The following is an 18,456-nucleotide window of genomic DNA, read 5'->3' on the forward strand; positions in this document are numbered from 1 at the left end:
GCTGGAAATGGAAGACCTCTATGGAGACTTCTCACAGTCCACTCTTCACCTCGGTTTCCCCTCCAGCAAAATCACTTACGCCAATTGCAGCCCAAGTCGCGTTAATTATGCGTCGATTCCCAGTGCCGACCAATGCCTGCTCAGGGAGGTGAACAAATTCCCACAAAATTTCCCTTCTTCTCAACTGCTATTTAGCTCCTCCCAGGCCACCCATCAAGGTTAGTGTCTGCACAAAACACAATTTTTTCCGGAATTCTGACTCCCAGGAGAGTACTTCAAATTCCTTGGTCCTATGTTCCCATCGTAGGCTGGCGTATTTCATTCTGTCGCTCTTCACCTGATTTACTTCAGACCCTGAGGACCATGAAATCAGCATGAAGTTGCTATAGTCACGAACACGCATATTTTGGCCTCTGTTGACCGCTCCACAGTAGCTCTGCGCGGCTTACTCGCATGTTTCACTGAAAACGGGATGACGAACTAGAATGAAATTTTCACTCTACAGCAGAGTGTGCGCTGATATGAAACCTCCTGGCAGATTAAAACTGTGTGCTGGACCGAGACTCCAACTCGGGACCTTTGCCTTTCACGGGCAAGTGCTCTACCGACTGAGCTACCCAAGCACGACTCACGCCCCGTCCTCACAGCTTTACTTCTGCCAGTACCTTGTCTCCTACCTTCCAAACTTTACAGAAGCTCTCCTGCCAACCTCGCAGAACTAGCACTCCTGAAAGAAAGGATATTGCGGAGACAAGGCTTAGCCACAGCCTGGGGGATGTTTCTAGAATGAAATTTTCACTCTACAGCGGAGTATGCGCTGATATGAAACTTCCTGGCAGATTAAAACTGTGTGCCGGACCAAGACTCGAACTCGGGACCTTTGCCTTTCGCGGGCAAGTGCTCTACCGAAGAGCACTTGCCTGCGAAAAGCAAAGGTCCCGAGTTCGAGTCTCGGTCCGGCACACAGTTTTAATCTGCCAGGAAGTTTCGGGATGCCGAACATTAATTATCAAGCGTGCAAGTTCTCTGTCTGCTTCCCGGTACACCAGCATGGGGTCAACCACCCACTCACTGTCACTCATCTTAAGGCAGCCTGAGGCCGCGCCCTGTTACCGCATTCTCAGAGTTGGAGCCACCCTAAGCTGCCTATTGTCGCTTCCCTTCGCCGCTGCCCACCCGGCCATGGTCAACTCTGTATACTTCCCTGGGATAAACTAGCCTCCAGTAAATCGACGCGTTTCCACAAAGTTTTCATGTCGTGTGAATTACTTTAAAACCATCACCCGACATTAACTACTCCAATACGTCCATACTATACCCTCTACAAGGTGCATTGTGCCTTGTCAGTCAATTCTGTTCAACCCTACTGTTCGCTCAACGTGAGTTAGATGATCTTTAATGACTTCATGTAAGGGGCATAGTTCTTGCCATCTGACAAGTGTATATTGTAGCGGTTCTTTCTGTGTATAGTCCATGTTTCATTGGGCTACGTTACTTAGCAGTGACACATCATTCGAAAATTACTTTTGTCTTTAAATTTTCCAGCTGTGTATATGTATATGCAGGACATAAATCTAAAACATGTTTAAAATTTCACTTGCTGCCGGAAGTAAATCTTCTCAACGACTTAGCGGAGTGCGGTCTATCCGCCGTGTTACAGGCGGTTTTTATCGCGCTGAATGCTTTCCGAAAGCCAGTGACGGGGAACTAAGAGCGGCTCCAAGCAGACGGCGTTCGCGCGTCCTCTCGCACGCGCTCGCAATTACCGGAAGTGGGGGCTTGACGCTCGACGCCGCACGAGCGCCGTCGCTGGGGCGGCAGCGGGCGTCGGGGGCGGGGGCGGACGTCGGGGGCGGACGTCGGGTGCAACCCCGGCGCCGCCGCCGCCGACAAAGGCCCCATCCGGCTAATAGGCGAGCTGGCGCGGGGGCGCGTGCTGGGTGACCCGGCGCCGCTACCGCTGATGGCTAATAGCGGAGACCGCCTGCCAGCAAAGAGTTGGCGCCGAGCGTACGGGGAAACAGGCGCCGGAAGTCACTGTACTGTACGGGCGACAGCCGCGCTCAAAAACAGCGCGAAGCCTTTTCAGTCTCTGCTACTCTGGCGTTACGTTAATTCTGAAGGGGTGGTTACGTACTGGCTGTCACAGTACCTGCTCCTCTCTTGCCTTAGCACCTCCGTTTCATTTCCTCCCTGTCCCACAGCCCTATCGCACTCTGTAGTACGACAAAATAAATTAAATATTCTATAACAGGGCCAAGAGTAGGCTACCTAACGGCATATTACCAATTACCAACTGGGGGATTTTACTCACAAGTTATGATGATACGCGGATCACTCCAAAAGAAATGTACACTATTTTTGTAAAACTACAGTTTTCATTGTGCATGTGTGAAAGTTTTACAGTGTGTAGATACGCCCTTCCAGCTTGTTTTCTGTGGTGTGCGTACTATAAGACCTTCGGTACACACACCCCAGCAGATTATTTGACTTGTCGCTGTAACGAAGTAGGCAAGTGTCAGCAATATGTCTCGTGGTCTTATCGTGGCGTGTTTATCTTCTGCCGTTAGGTCAGACGATAGAAATGCCACTTGCACGCTTAGAGTAGCAGATTGACAGTGACCAACTTTAAACAGAACTTGATTAATTTTCACACACATTTATTAAAATAATAAGCATAGACATTACGTAACTTGATTCTGGATGCTGTTTACAACTGTAATCTGAAGTTCCTTTGGTCTTGGTACGTTTATCTTATTCTCACATATCTCTGATACTTGACAAAGTGTCTATACGTTTCTCTTCATGGCTATGTACAGGAATATGATAATCTTATTAGGCGCAGACTGAAACTTGACTATAGACTGGTACAGACTAATGTAGATAAATGCAGACTGGTATGGACTGGTGCAGACAAATGCAGACTGACTCATCAGAGGGCTGTACACTCGTTATAATACCTCGCGCGTTCAGGTATCACTGCGCGAGTGTGATCCGCGAGGAGAAAAGGTTCTACATTAGCAGCAATCTCATTGGCTGCGTTACATATCAATACGCGGATCGGCGGAAGCAAAATTTGGTCCGTCTCTATGGCAGCGCCATCTCGTAGTGCGGAGACGGACGAGCGCTGCGCCTGCGCTGTTGTGCTTAGCGGGGCGCGCTCTAGTGGGAAAGTTGTGTACGTGCTCACTACGCGGAACTATGTACACAACATTTTCAAACTTAGTTCAACCCGTTCCCGTGAGTGGCGCCGTCACAGCATGTCTTCAAGATGGCTGCTACACTTGACGTTCGTCAGAAGCAACCTGCTGTCATAGAATTCCTGTGCTGTGTAAACGAGACAGTGTGAAAAATCCACAAGAGGTTGAAAAAGGTGTATGGAGATGCTGCTGTCGATATCAGTACAGTTAGTCGGTGGGGAAGCAGGTTACGTGACGAAAGCGGGCACGGCAATATTGAGGATTGTCCTCGCAGCGGCAGGCCTCGTACTGCACACACTCCAGACAATGTGCAGAGAGTTAACGAATTGGTGACTGCTGACAGACGCATCACAATGTACGAATTGTCACGCTACGTTGGGATAGGGGAACGAAGTGTTTGCAGAATACTGAAAGTTTTGGCGTTAAAAAAGGTTTGTGCCAAGTAGGTTCCCAGGATGTCGACAGTGGCTCACAAAGAAACAAGAAAAACAACAAAAGACAGTGAAACACCCGCCTTACAGTCCTGACCAGGCTCCATGGGACTATCATCTCTTTGGGAAGCTGAAAGACTCTCTTCGTGGAACAAAGTTTGAAGATGATGATTCCGTTGTGCACACTGCCAAACAATGGCTCCAACAGGTTGGTCCAGAATTTTACCGTGCGGGTATACAGGCGTAAGGCAGTTGAGAGGGATAGAAATTACGTGGAGAAAAGAAAATATTGTTCCTAAAGGATGTATCTACACACTGTAAAACTTTCAAACATTAAAAGATGAATGTAAAAAAATTGTGTGCATTTCTTTTGGAGTGACCCTCGTACTTTCTTAGAGTAAGGCACAATAAGTATTAATTCAAACTTTATGTAAGTAAATTTATTACCACATATTAACCTAAAGATCTTAGAATTACTGGAACATTTAAACAAATGGCAGCAGATTATCTACACAACAAAGCCCAGATACTCATACCAGTGTGCTACTTCAATTTCCACTGAATTTTTGCTTATTCTCAGCTGCACTCAGCCGGTCACGTCCATACTCTATCAGGTCGCAGCCAAGACCACAGCAGCTCTAGCGGGCTACCATCTGCATCACACTCAACGTCACCATTTGGAACAAAGCCAACTGGCATGAAATTTTCACTCTGCAGCGGAGTGTGCGCTGATATGAAACTTCTTGGCAGATTAAAAGTGTGTGCCGGACCGAGACTCGAACTCGGGACCTTTGCCTTTCGCGAGCAACTGCTCTACCATCTGAGCTACCCAAGCACGACTCACGCCCCGTCCTCACAGCTTTACTTCTGCCAGTATCTCGTCTCCTACCTTCCAAACTTTACAGAAGCTCTCCTGCGAACCTAGCAGAACCAGCACTCCTGAAAGAAATGATGTTGCGTAGACATGGCTTAGCCACAGCCTGGGGGATGTTTCCAGAATGAAGTACTCACTCTGCAGCGGAGTGTGCGCTGATATGAAACTTCCTGGCTTATTAAAACTGTGTGCCGGACCGAGACTCGAACTCGGGACCTTTACTTTTCACAGGCAAGTGCTTGGGTAGCTCAGTAGGTAGAGAACTTGCCCGCGAGAGGCGAAGGTCCCAAGTTCGAGTCTCGGTCCGGCACACAGCTTTAATCTGCCAGGAAGTTTCAAAGCCAACTGGAGTTCGCCATACGCTCACCACAGCTCAGACCACCTCCCCTTGTTGCAAAATACTGACATTATACTGATAGCCAGAACATTGTGGCTACCGATGTATTATCGAAATAAACCTGTCCAGGCGATATCAGTGTCACCTGGCGAGGAATGCCTGCTAGTCAGACACACGAAAAAATGCGCACAGAATTAGTGAGCGTGCTGTCCGCGTGTAAAATGGAAAACGAGCGCGATCTATCTGACTTTGACTGGAAGCACATTGTGATGACCCGGAAGATCGGCACGAACTTTTCAGAAACTGCACGAGCTGTTGGGCGTTCGAGGGGTGTTGTGGTCTTCAACACGTGGCGAAACCAAGACGAAACCACGTTCAGACATTGTGCAATTGGACGGTGAACCCTCATTATAGATGTCGAAAGTCGTAGGATGGGCAGACTAGTAAATCAAGACATGTCTGAAGATGGCCTTGTAAGCCGAAAACCGGGCAACAGTAAAAGTAATACTGTAGAACAAAAGCAAACTGGTGCTTTTCACTCATTATTATAATGTTGTTCTACCAAGAACCGACGGAAGATTCTATTAATACGATACCCATTTCAGTTGTAGTTGCCGAGGTCGTGGCGTTAAGATTGGAACATGCGTGGGGCGTCGGCTGCGGAGGTCCATCGTTACGAGCGTTCGGTGATCTGTGTGTTCAGACACATTTGTACTCTACCAGCATTAAAGTCTGATGTCAGTTCACCACTTGTCCCGTTTTACCAGTCTGTCCGGCCTACAACGTCCGACATCTGTAATGAGGAGTGGCCGCCCGACACTATGACGTCTGGACGTGGTTTCACATTGCTTTCGGAACGTGTTGAAGACGCTCACCACAGCACTCCTCGAACACCCGACAAGTTGTGCAATTTCCGAAATGCTCGTGCCGAGCCTCTCTCACAACCTGCCCTCGGTCAAACAGATACATCGCGCACCTTACCCATTCTACATAAGGGCAGCACGCTCAGTGATACTTCATGCACCGTGCGTGTGTCTGACTAGCAGTCATCCCTCTCCAGGTGACGCCGCTACAGGCGGAGTCACGCTGATAGCAGGACGGTTGTCATAATATTACGGATAATCAGTGCAAGCACTTTTAAGGAGGTGGCTAATATTTAGTGTGATGAGCTTCGTATCGATTTCTGTGTAGTTAGAAGCGTGTGCGTTGCGAAACAGTTTTTGCCTGTGCACAGTGCTAGGACAGTTAAAGCAGTGGTCAGAATGCAAGGTGGGCGGCCGTGCAGGGCTCTGAGTGCAACGGTGGCGGCGCGCCCCCTTGCTGAAGCCGGCCACTGGAGGGCTCCTCCAGTGCAGCGACCGCCCTTTGTCCCCCTCGCTGCCTGCGACGAACTCCGTAACAGCGCACAGCCTGGCTCCGTTTACTGCGGACCACCAGCCTGTTTGCTCGAGCTTCGAATACAGGTAGTAAACACTGCAATACTTCAAATGGTTCAAATGGCTCTGAGCACTATGGGACTTAACTTCTGGGGTCATCAGTCCCCTAGAACTTAGAACTACGAGTACTTAAACCTAACTAACATAAGGACATAACACTCATCCACGTCCGAGGCAGGATTCGAACCTGCGACCGTAGCAGTCGCGCGTTTCCAAACTAGAGCGCCTAGAAGCCCTCGGCCACACCGGCCGGCGCTCCATTAGCACTTACACATCAGCCGTCTGCTTACCGAGGCCTACAGATAGCGTGTTGCTTTAGGCTCTACTGATCGCTAGCGTGTTTCCCCTACAAGAGAGGTTTCACTAGGCCCTGAGGAGTACCAGCCAGTTCACCTGAGTTTTGAAGACAGGCAAAGGGCTGCGTTAGGCCCCGTAGATCACTAACTTGTTATTTCTAGGCCTGAAAATAGGTTACAGGCGGCGTAATGTCTTCGACATCACTAACACATTTCCCCTACATTTAGTCAGCGTTAAGCCCTGAGGATCACCAGCCTGTTACAGCCAGAAGATAAACATAAAAAAAGCAGCCTTGAGATCGGCTGCATTAGACCCTGCTGATCAGCAAATTTTTTCTCCTATGCTCGAAGATAGGTAAGAAGCTGCGTTTGCCTGTGCTCATCGTTAGCCTGTTTATCCTAAGCTTGGAGATGCACAGGGCGTCCCACAAACATTTTCACGATCTTTGGGGTCAGGTTCCTTACACCAAAACAAGGAAAATAATTCATACAAACACACGTCCCAAAGTTCTTCGTTTTCGAATAGTTAACGAAAGTTTAATTTAGGCGATTTGAGCCGAACAACAAATAAACTCGAAATGTCCTCTTCTTGCTTCTAAACATGTATGACTCGTCGAATCGTGGAATGTCGTATCCTTTGAACCCTCTCAAATACTCCATGACTTCCACGAGACGTCAATGAAGTGTTTCTGCATCCAGATATTCTACTGCACAGACCAACTGTATAAGGTGCCCCCAGAGAAAATAATTTAAAGGACTGAGATCGGTGGCATATGCTGACCATGGAACTGGCCATCTCTACCTATCCATCGGTCGTGGTAGATACCAGCCAAAACATCTCGAACACTGAGACTGAAATGTGCTGGAGCTCCATCGAGCACAAACCACATGCTTCTTCTTATTTGCAGGGACGCGTCTTCTGTAGGTCCTGAAGGGTGTTCTGAATAAAGTCCCTGTTGACACCACCTCTAAGACGTGCTGGGAGCACGTATGGCACAACGAGACAGTCAACTACAGTTCCAGTCCACACATTAACCTTCAACTGATGGTGATGTCTAGCAAGTACTGTAGCATTAGGATCACTATCGGCCCGTACGTTTTGGTTGTGGACATTCGTTATTTCATCTTTTCCAGGCGTTGCCGCGTCTGCACACAAAAATGAAGAGACAAACAACGGATTGGCAACGAACTGTCGTCAAAAGCTCTTGAGTGGTGTGTGATTGGCGGGTTGAAGATGACGTGGATACATGACTTACTAAGTGTCTTGCTCTGATACCTAGCTGTTGTTCGGCTGCTCGTAGAACATGTTCTTCCTGATCAGACATACTAGCGACACGTGGTCTTCCTTGGTAACAGCCTCTGGTGCTAGAGATCCTCTTTCGGCACGTGGCCGTACATAAAAATTATGTCTGCCTGATACGAAATGAATATCCTGCCATGTCTGAACGGATCACTTACAGTTAATTCACTACACAATGAACACGTTAAAGACAGACGAATGTAAACGCCGACTTGGATACAATGGGTCAAACGGGTGCGTAGATAAATGAAGCTGTTGCACTTGAAATGCCGTTAACGTTACCTTTCATTAATGACTCGAGTACGAAGGATTTTCTGACATATGTTTATATGCACTGTTTTCCTTGCTTTGGTTTATGGTGCCTGCCCCAAAATTTTGTAAAATTATTACTGAAACATTTTATTGAAATACCCCGCAAAACAGGCTGCGCTGACCCTGCACGCTAACAATCTGTTGATCCTAGGCCTGAAGACAGTTATCACACTGTTCAGACCAGTGATTCTGAACATGTAATGGAATTACACACTATGTTACCTAACTAAAAAGCAGACTCCCAGTATTATTACCAGATGCTAATAACGAACGTAACCGCTGCACGAAATGCACGCGGGTACTAGTAATCTGCAAGTAGACCCACATCTGCTTGATGCTCAAAACTCTCCGCAAACTTCGGGGCGTTGCCTGGTGAAACGTTGTTGTGATGCCTCGTGTAAGGAGGAGAAATGCGTACCATCACGTTTCCGACTTTTGATAAAGGTCGGACTGCACGCTATCGCGATTGCGGTTTATCGTATCGCGACATTGCTACTCGCGTTGGTCGAGATCCAATGACTGTTAGCAGAATATGGAATCGGTGGGTTCAGGAGGGTAATACGGAACGCCGTGCTGGATACCAACGCCCTCGTATCTCTAACAGTTGAGATGACAGGCATCTTATCCGCATGGCTGTAACGGATCGTGCAGCCACGTCTTGATTCCTGAGTCAACAGAAGGGGGCGTTTGCAAGATAACAACCATCTGCACGAACAGTTCGACGACGTTTGCAGCAGCATGGACTATCAGCTCGGAGACCAAGGCTGCGGTTACCCTTGACGCTGCAACACAGACAGGGGCGCCTGCGATGGTGTACTCAACGACGAACCTGGGTGCACGAATGGCAACACGTCATTTTTTCGGATGAACCCAGGTTCTGTTTACAGCATCATGATGGTCGCATCCGTGTTTGGCGACATAGCGGTGAACGCACATTGGAAGGGTGAATTCGTCATCGCCATACTGGCATTCTGGCGTATCATCCGGTGTGATGGTATGGGATGCCATTGGTTACACGTCTCGATCACCTCTTGTTCGCATTGATGGCACTTAGAACAGTGGACGTTACATTTCAGATGTGTTACGACCCGTGGCTCTACCCTTCATTCGATCCCTGCGAAACCCTACATTTGAGCAGGATAATGCACCACCGCATGTTGCAGGTCCTGTACGGGCCTTTCTGGATACAGAAAATGTTCGACTGCTGCCCTGGCCAGCACATTCTCCAGATCTCTCACCAATTGAAAACGTCTGATCAATGCTGGCCGAGCAACTGGCTTGTCACAATACGCCAGTCACTACTCTTGATGAACTGTGGTATCGTGTTGAAGCTGCATGGGCAGCTGAACCTGCACACGCCATCCAAGCTCTGTTTGATTCAATGCCCAGGCGTATCAAGGCCGTTATTACGGCCAGAGGTGGTTGTTGTGGGTACTGATTTCTCAGGATCTATGCACCCAAATTGCGTGAAAATGTAAACACATGTCAGTTCTAGTATAATATATTTGTCCAATGAATACCCGTTTATCATCTGCATTTCTTCTTGGTGTAACAATTTCAATGGCCAGTAGCGTATGAAAACTATATGTATTTGCATGCAATTTTTTTTCTTTTTCTTAGACACAAAATAAAATGAACTCTGTGGCGAAACACTCATGAGTCAAATTGTAGTAAAACTGTGTTTGCTTCTGGCAGAATCCTTTTCCAAAATACACTCCTGGAAATGGAAAAAAGAACACATTGACACCGGTGTGTCAGACCCACCATACCTGCTCCGGACACTGCGAGAGGGCTGTACAAGCAATGATCACACGCACGGCACAGCGGACACACCAGGAACCGCGGTGTTGGCCGTCGAATGGCGCTAGCTGCGCAGCATTTGTGCACCGCCGCCGTCAGTGTTAGCTAGTTTGCCGTGGCATACGGAGCTCCATCGCAGTCTTTAACACTGGTAGCATGCCGCGACAGCGTGGACGTGAACCGTATGTGCAGTTGACGGACTTTGAGCGAGGGCGTATAGTGGGCATGCGGGAGGCCGGGTGGACGTACCTCCGAATTGCTCAACACGTGGGGCGTGAGGTCTCCACAGTACATCGATGTTGTCGCCAGTGGTCGGCGGAAGATGCACGTGCCCGTCGACCTGGGACCGGACCGCAGCGACGCACGGATGCACGCCAAGACCGTAGGATCCTACGCAGTGCCGTAGGGGACCGCACCGCCACTTCCCAGCAAATTAGGGACACTGTTGCTCCTGGGGTATCGGCGAGGACCATTCGCAACCGTCTCCATGAAGCTGGGCTACGGTCCCGCACACCGTTAGGCCGTCTTCCGCTCACGCCCCAACATCGTGCAGCCCGCCTCCAGTGGTGTCGCGACAGGCGTGAATGGAGGGACGAATGGAGACGTGTCGTCTTCAGCGATGAGAGTCGCTTCTGCCTTGGTGCCAATGATGGTCGTATGCGTGTTTGGCGCCGTGCAGGTGAGCGCCACAATCAGGACTGCATACGACCGAGGCACACAGGGCCAACACCCGGCATCATGGTGTGGGGAGCGATCTCCTACACTGGCCGTACACCACTGGTGATCGTCGAGGGGACACTGAATAGTGCACGGTACATCCAAACCGTCATCGAACCCATCGTTCTACCATTCCTAGACCGGCAAGGGAACTTGCTGTTCCAACAGGACAATGCACGTCCGCATGTATCCCGTGCCACCCAACGTGCTCTAGAAGGTGTATGTCAACTACCCTGGCCAGCAAGATCTCCGGATCTGTCCCCCATTGAGCATGTTTGGGACTGGATGAAGCGTCGTCTCACGCGGTCTGCACGTCCAGCACGAACGCTGGTCCAACTGAGGCGCCAGGTGGAAATGGCATGGCAAGCCGTTCCACAGGACTACATCCAGCATCTCTACGATCGTCTCCATGGGAGAATAGCAGCCTGCATTGCTGCGAAAGGTGGATATACACTGTACTAGTGCCGACATTGTGCATGCTCTGTTGCCTGTGTCAATGTGCCTGTGGTTCTGTCAGTGTGATCATGTGATGTATCTGACCCCAGGAATGTGTCAATAAAGTTTCCCCTTCCTGGGACAATGAATTCACGATGTTCTTATTTCAATTTCCAGGAGTGTATGTTAGAATAACACAGAGAGTGAACCCCAGAGTAATGGATTGGTGATACACACACACGGATTCACCTTCAGATCCAACTGATTGTGTATCATAATATAATTTTTTAGTACATAGTGTAACTCTTATTTTCAAACTTTATGCTGAAACATGTGTGTCTGTAATAGAGCAAACTTCTCACCACAAAAAAACCAGTGAAAGTTTACCCATAGCATATCCCAACTGTTATCCTTAATGGAACGAACCACGCCATAGCTGACGCCTGCGACTAATCATTAAATAAGGACGCGGGGTTGTGGAGTGGACTATGATCTACCTGCTCTTTTTTTCTTAATACGACCTCGTGGCCTTAAACACTGAGCCATCTCTCTGATCGTGCTGTGAAGCGTTTCGTAAATCATCCCTAGCATACTCGGCCCCGTTATTAATGTGCTCCATCTAGAACAATGATACGAGCAAATAACACGCCGCAGGACTATTCCATTGTGTAAGACGCGAGCAATGGACGTGGGTTCGAACCCCTTTGCGGTACCTGAAACAAAAGGCGACGTGTCGTGCACGAAAGGCGGCACCGCATGGAACGTTCCCTGCAGTTTCTTAAGCCCCCCTTTGTGCGAGTGTCGTGCTGAGGTGGCAGCGTACGTCTGTAGCCTGCCATTCCTTTCCAAACCCTTCAGCTGTTAAAAACTAGAGTTTGAAATTTCGTATTTTCGTACTGCAATGCTGCAAACGATTACAGCGAAGGAAGGTGAACGCGTCGTCACTCGCCACACAGCTGTAAGCGTAATGTTGACAGAATTCCCAGATATCTGCTCCACAACGTGCATCATCTCACATTTGCATATACACGATGCACATGAAGTTCGGGAACACTTTTCAATTATTTATTGCACAAGGAATAAACATTCTGCAGATGTCATACATATTGCATTATGAAGAGAAGCTCTGAAAGTATTTTTTTACAAACATTCGATATGCGAACCATGAGTGACCCGGTAGACGTCAATACGGTAATCGAATTCTTGCCATACCCGTCCCAGCATTGCTTCGTGGACTGTGGCAGTCGCTTCCTCTATTCTCTCCCGGAGCTCTGCTGCATCACGTGGTAGAGGCAGTACATACACCAGGTCTTTAATGTGTCCCCACAGGAAAAAGTCACACGGAGCGAGATCTGGTGATTGGGGAGGCCGTTTCATGAAACAGCTGTCCCCTTCTGTAGCAGGGACAATCCATCGCCATGTTTGCGACTAGCGCTGACTATCGGCGAATTACCAAACTACGCTGTGGCGGTATACGTGAAAAAAAAAGGACTTTATGTACACCTGTATTTCAATGATAAGTCAGGTATTAAGAGCACTTTACGCTCATTACCCTGAATACGAACACCTCAACTCCGTTCTATCTATGCAGAGATAGTATTTCATGTCGGTAAAGCGTTACACGTGCGGTTGAAGGCAATCATTCGTGAGAAATGATTAACACGGTACACGAAAGAATTGCCAATAACCAACCCAAGTGCTTATAGCTTTAAAATTCGCACACGGATTTGGGTTCTGTACGGCTAACTGAAAAACGATCCTTCTCTTCTGTAATTTAGTAAAGGATACACGAATTATGTAAGTTCATTTCACATTCCAGCTTGTGTAGTTCGTCGTGTTGTTGTTTATTCTGGTTTTTGTTGATGTTGCGGTGGTGGTCTTCAGCCCGAAGACTGATCTGATGCAGCTCTCAACACTAGTCGGTACTGTCCTGTTCTCTTCATCACTGCACAACCACTGCTACCAACACCCATTTGAACCTGCTGAATGTAGTCAAGCCTTGAGTTTCCTCTACACTTTTTATCTCCTACTCTTACTCCACTGCCAAGCTGACCATTTCTTGGTCCCTCACGATGTCCCATTTTAGTCGATCGTACTTTTAAACTTCTAACCTAAACTACTTTTCGTCCACGTTTCACTTTCGTACCAGGCTACACGCCTTCAGAAAAGACTTCCTAACGCTTAAATTCATATTCGATGTTAACATTTTCTTTCTGTCAGAAACGCTTTGCTTATTATTGCCATTCCGCGTTTATATCCTCTACTTTGACCAGCGTCAGTTATTTTTCTGCCCAAATAGCAAAACTCGTCTACCAGGTCAGTACTTCCCAATCTATTTACGTCAGCTCCGTCCGATTTAATGCAAGTAAATTCTGCCAGATGGGTACATCTGAAGCAAGCTGTGTGCAGTAGGTACGTTATTAAGGCGGAAATGGGAGTCGATATGGAAGACTCAGGGGCCCTAGTGTTAGAATTTAATACAGCTTTGGAAGATTTGCTATCGAGTAAGGCAGAAGGGATAGATAACATTCCTTCCAAATTTCTGAAATCATTGTGGAACGCAGCAACAAAGCGACTATTCATGTTGTTGTGAAGAATCTATGAGTCTGGAGACACACCATTAGACTTTCAGGAAAATGTTATCCCTACATTTCCGAAGCCAGCAAGGGCAGGAACAATCTGCTCAACAGCTCCTGCGTCAAGTTGGTTGTCAGAATAATAAACGGAAGAATGGAAAAGAACAATGACGATGTTCAGTTGTAGGAAAGATAAGGGCACCACAGAGGCAGATCTGGCCTTACGATTGATAATGAAAGCAACCCTTACTACAATCGATAAACGTTCATAGGATTTGACAGCCTGGAAAAAGCGTTCGACGACGTACAATCGTGAAAGACGTTCGAAATTCTGAGAAAAATAGGAGTAAGGTGTAAGGAGAAACAGGTACCGTACGATATCTACAAGAACTGAGAGAGAACAGTAAGAATGGAAGATTAACAAAGAAGTGCTCTAATTAAAAAGAGTGTCTACTGTTCAATATATATATATATATAAAAAGCGAAAAAACAATGAGGGAAATAAAAGAAAGGTTACAGATTTGGACTAAAATTCAGGGTGAAAAAATTTCAGCTATAAGATTCACTGATAAGAATCTTATTCTCGGTTAAAAAGTGAAAAAGAATATAAGTATCCGTTGAATGGAAACAACAGCCAAATGATTGCGGAACATGGATTGAGAATAATCCGAAGAAAGACAAAAGTAATGAGGAGTAGAAAAACGAGGTTTGTGATGAAATTAATATCGGAATTGAGAATCACGAAGTAGACGAAGTTAAGTAATTCTGCTACCTTGGAAGCAAAATAACACCTGACGGCGAAACAAGGAGGACATAAGCAACAGACTGTCAAGGAGAAAGATGACATTCCGGGCCAAGAGTAGTCTACTGGTATCAAACATAGGCCTTGATTTGGGGAAGAAATTTCGGAGGACGTACTTCTGGAGTGAATTGTGGACACTGGGAAAATCTTCCCCATCAAATCGGTGAGAAGTTGTTTCTCACCTTGCAATGTCTTACATGAGGCAGTGTGCAGTCTAGTCCACTTAAGATGTTCCATTCTACATATTCTAAGTTTTATTACTGGAGGCGTTTCTCCTTCATAAATACAGCGATAGCGTGTTTTAAGCCGAAAAATCGTTCGACGCATGCACCTTGACTTAAACAACGTACTTTGCAGTAATATGTAAAGTCTCCACATTCTTCGTTCAGTTCCATCGAAAATCGTTGTAACTGATACTCTGGGAGCGCCTTCAGAAATTTTACTATTCGTACAGAACAATGAATAACGTCTGTCAATCGCGGTAATTTTGGGCTCTTCCATTATCAACTAAACCTTAAAATAATTTCTGCATGGTACTGTAATGTCGTTTCATAGCAAATTTCTACTACCCGTGGCCTATGCGACTGCATAAATTATACAGGGTGGTCCATTGATCGTGACCAGGCCAAATATCTCACGAAATAAGCGTCAAACGAAAACACTACAAAGAACGAAACTTGTCTAGCTTGAAGGGGGAAACCAGATGGCGCTATGGTTGGCCCGCTAGATGCCGCTGCCATAGGTCAAACGGACATCAACTACGTTTTTTTTAATAGGAACCCCCATTTTTCATTACGTATTCGTGTAGTACGTAAAGAAATATGAATGTTTTAGTTGGACCACTTTTTTCGCTTTGTGATAGATGGCGCTGTACTAGTCACAAACGTAAAAGTACGTGGTGTCACGTAACATTCCGTCAGTGTGGGCGGTATTTGTTTCGTGATACATTACCCGTATTAAAATGGACCGTTTACCAATTGCGATATTGTGTTGATGCCCAAGTAGGTGTTTTAGCTGCTGTCGCGGCTAATCCGCACATCAGTAGCAGACAAATTGCGCGAGAATCGGGAATCTCAAAAACGTCGGTACTGAGAATGCTACATCAACATCGATTGCATCCGTACCATATTTCTATGCAGCAGGAACTGCACGGCGACGACTTTGAACTTCGTGTACAGTTCTGCCACTGGGCACAAGAGAAATTATGGGCCGATAACAGATTTTTTGCACGCGTTCCATTTAGCGACGAAGCGTCATTCACCAACAGCGGTAACGTAAACCGGCATAATATGCACTATTGAGCAACGGAAAATCCACGATGGCTGCGACAAGTGGAACGTCAGCGACCTTGGCGGGTTAATGTAAGGTGCGGCATTATGGGAGGAAGGATAATTGGCCCCCATTTTATCAATGGCAATCTAAATGATGCAATGTATGCTGATTTCCTACGTAATGTTCTAGCGATGTTATTACAAGATGTTTCACTGCATGACAGATTGGCGACGTACTTCCAACATGACGGATGTCCGGCACATAGCTCGCGTGCGGTTGAAGCGGTATTGAATAGCATATTTCATGACGGGTGGATTGGTCGTCGAAGCACCATACCAAGGCACGGACGTTCACCGGATCTGACGTCCCCGGATTTCTTTCTGCGGGGAAAGTTGAAGGATATTTGCCATATTTGCCACATGCGTCAGCACATTTTCAATGCATGTGCGAATATTACGGAAGGCGAACTACTAGCTGTTGAGAAAAATGTCATTGCACTTATTGCCAAATGCATTGAGGTTGACAGACATCATTTTGAGCATTTATTGCATTAATGTGGTATTTACAGGTAATCACGCTGTAACGGCATGAGTTCTCAGAAATGATAAGTTCACAAAGGAACATGTATCACATTGGAACAACCGAAATAAAATGTTCAAACGTACCTACGTTCTGTATTTTAATTTAAAAAGCTACCTGTTACTAACTGTTCGTCTAAAATTGTGAGCCATATGTTTGTGACTAGTACAGCGCCATCTATCACGAAGCGAAAAAAGTGGTCCAACTAAAACATTCATATTTCTTTACGTACTACACGAATATGAAATAAAAAATGGGGGTTCCTATTTAAAAAAACCGTAGTTGATATCCGTTTGACCTCTGGCAGTGCCATCTAGCGGGCCAACCATAGCGCCATCTGGTTTCCCCCTTGAAGCTAGACAAGTTTCGTTCTTTGTAGTTTTTTCGTTTGACGCTTATTTCGTGAGATACTTGGCCCGGTCACGATGAATGGACCACTCTGTATAGAACGTTCTCATCCCTCTCTTCTGTCATTACTATTCAGTTTTTAATGTCTTGTGAGAAGAGACCGCTAGACAGCCTCTTTTTGTGCAAGCAGCCACTTGAGTGTTGACGCCATATCACGAAGAAATAGCGTAGGGTAAACGGCGCTGACATCACAATCCTGCCGAACTGAAGAGAGTTGTGCCGTTTGAAAAATGCCGCACCGCAATACTAAACGGAATGTCGCCCTGTACCGGGTACTTCGGGAGAGGAAAGAGCAAAGGCGAGACAGTGCGTGCCTTGACATCGCCGCGGCCAGCACGGATTGCGAGCATGAAGTTCGGCACACCGTGGCCGGTGCTGCGCTGAATGTTGAGCCGTGGTAAAATTTGCTGTTTTGAACAGCGCGCCGCAGCGCGCAGGCTAAAGCAGTCGCCCTCCGTTTCTGGCGGTGGCGCCGCTGTGGCTATCCCGGCTTTGATGTGTCGCTCTGGGGGAAAAGGGGAAAGGCTGCCTGTTCACGTGCGTTTAGGGGGCGCTATGAGCTCGCTACGGGGAGTCTGGTGAGTTGGTCAGCCGGGTCAGTGTGGGGCCACTCAGTGTCTGTCTGTCGTCCGGAGTGCTAGCATGTGTTAGTCCGCCAGTCGGCTCGAGTTTGTTCTGGCAATGGTCATTGGCGGTTGGACCGATCGGTTGATCGGTGGCGCACTGAGACACGACTTGTCCGTCTTGAGCGTCGGCGCATGTGAAGTCGCCACGTGAGTCCAGTGGGCCGCGCCGTATAGCGAAGGGTAGTGATTTCGCGGCCGACACGAGAGCAACAGGAGCCAACCCACGACATCGGTCTGGCCGGTGCGAGCAGCGACGCCGTGAGACGGGAGATCGGCGCGCCTTCGTGCGTCCGTTGAAGCGGCTGGCAGCGGATGGTTCGGGAGAGCGTTTTGGGGATGCTGCGCCAGGTCTTCGCCAGACACCGCAGTTTATTTGAAGTTAAGTGATTGGTGATATGTTGTTTTATTTACTTGTTAAATGCTACTTGTTTTCTTGGTCAGTCTGTCGTCCCCAGCTTGCTCGTCTGTCTTCGTTCCTCATTTGTTAGGCAGTTAGTTCAAATGGTTCAAATGGCTCTGAGCACTATGGGACTTAACATCTGAGGTCATCAGTCCTCTAGAACTGAGAACTACTTAAACGTAACTAACCTAAGGACATCACACACATCCATGCCCGAGGCACGATTCGAACCTGCGACCGTAGCGGTCACGCGGCTCCAGACTGAAGCGCCTAGAACCGCACGGCCACACCGGCCGGCTGGGCAGTTAGTGTCTGTCTGTCTGTCTGTCGGTCTGCCGTACGTTAATAGCTGCCTCTGTCATGTTTGTCGGATTCGGTGTTAACGAATTTATTCCTTGAAGTGTAACGGCCGAATTTCTGAAATATGATTTTATCTTGCCTATAATCTTGAGAGGCGGTATATGTGTCATGTAGATCAAGTTTGTATATTTTATGTAAGACTGCATTTCATGGGTTTTTATTTAAATGGACATTTTAGGATATAAAGTTGCCACCTTTTCACCGTAAGAGTTTTATTTTAAAAACAAGTTGCACTCTGTGGCAAGTATTTTTTTTTTTTTTTTGTTAATGTGAGTGTTCTGTACCATTTCCATCC

This window comes from Schistocerca americana, chromosome 5 (genome assembly GCF_021461395.2).
Source record: "Schistocerca americana isolate TAMUIC-IGC-003095 chromosome 5, iqSchAmer2.1, whole genome shotgun sequence".
NCBI classification, from domain to species: domain Eukaryota; kingdom Metazoa; phylum Arthropoda; class Insecta; order Orthoptera; family Acrididae; genus Schistocerca; species Schistocerca americana.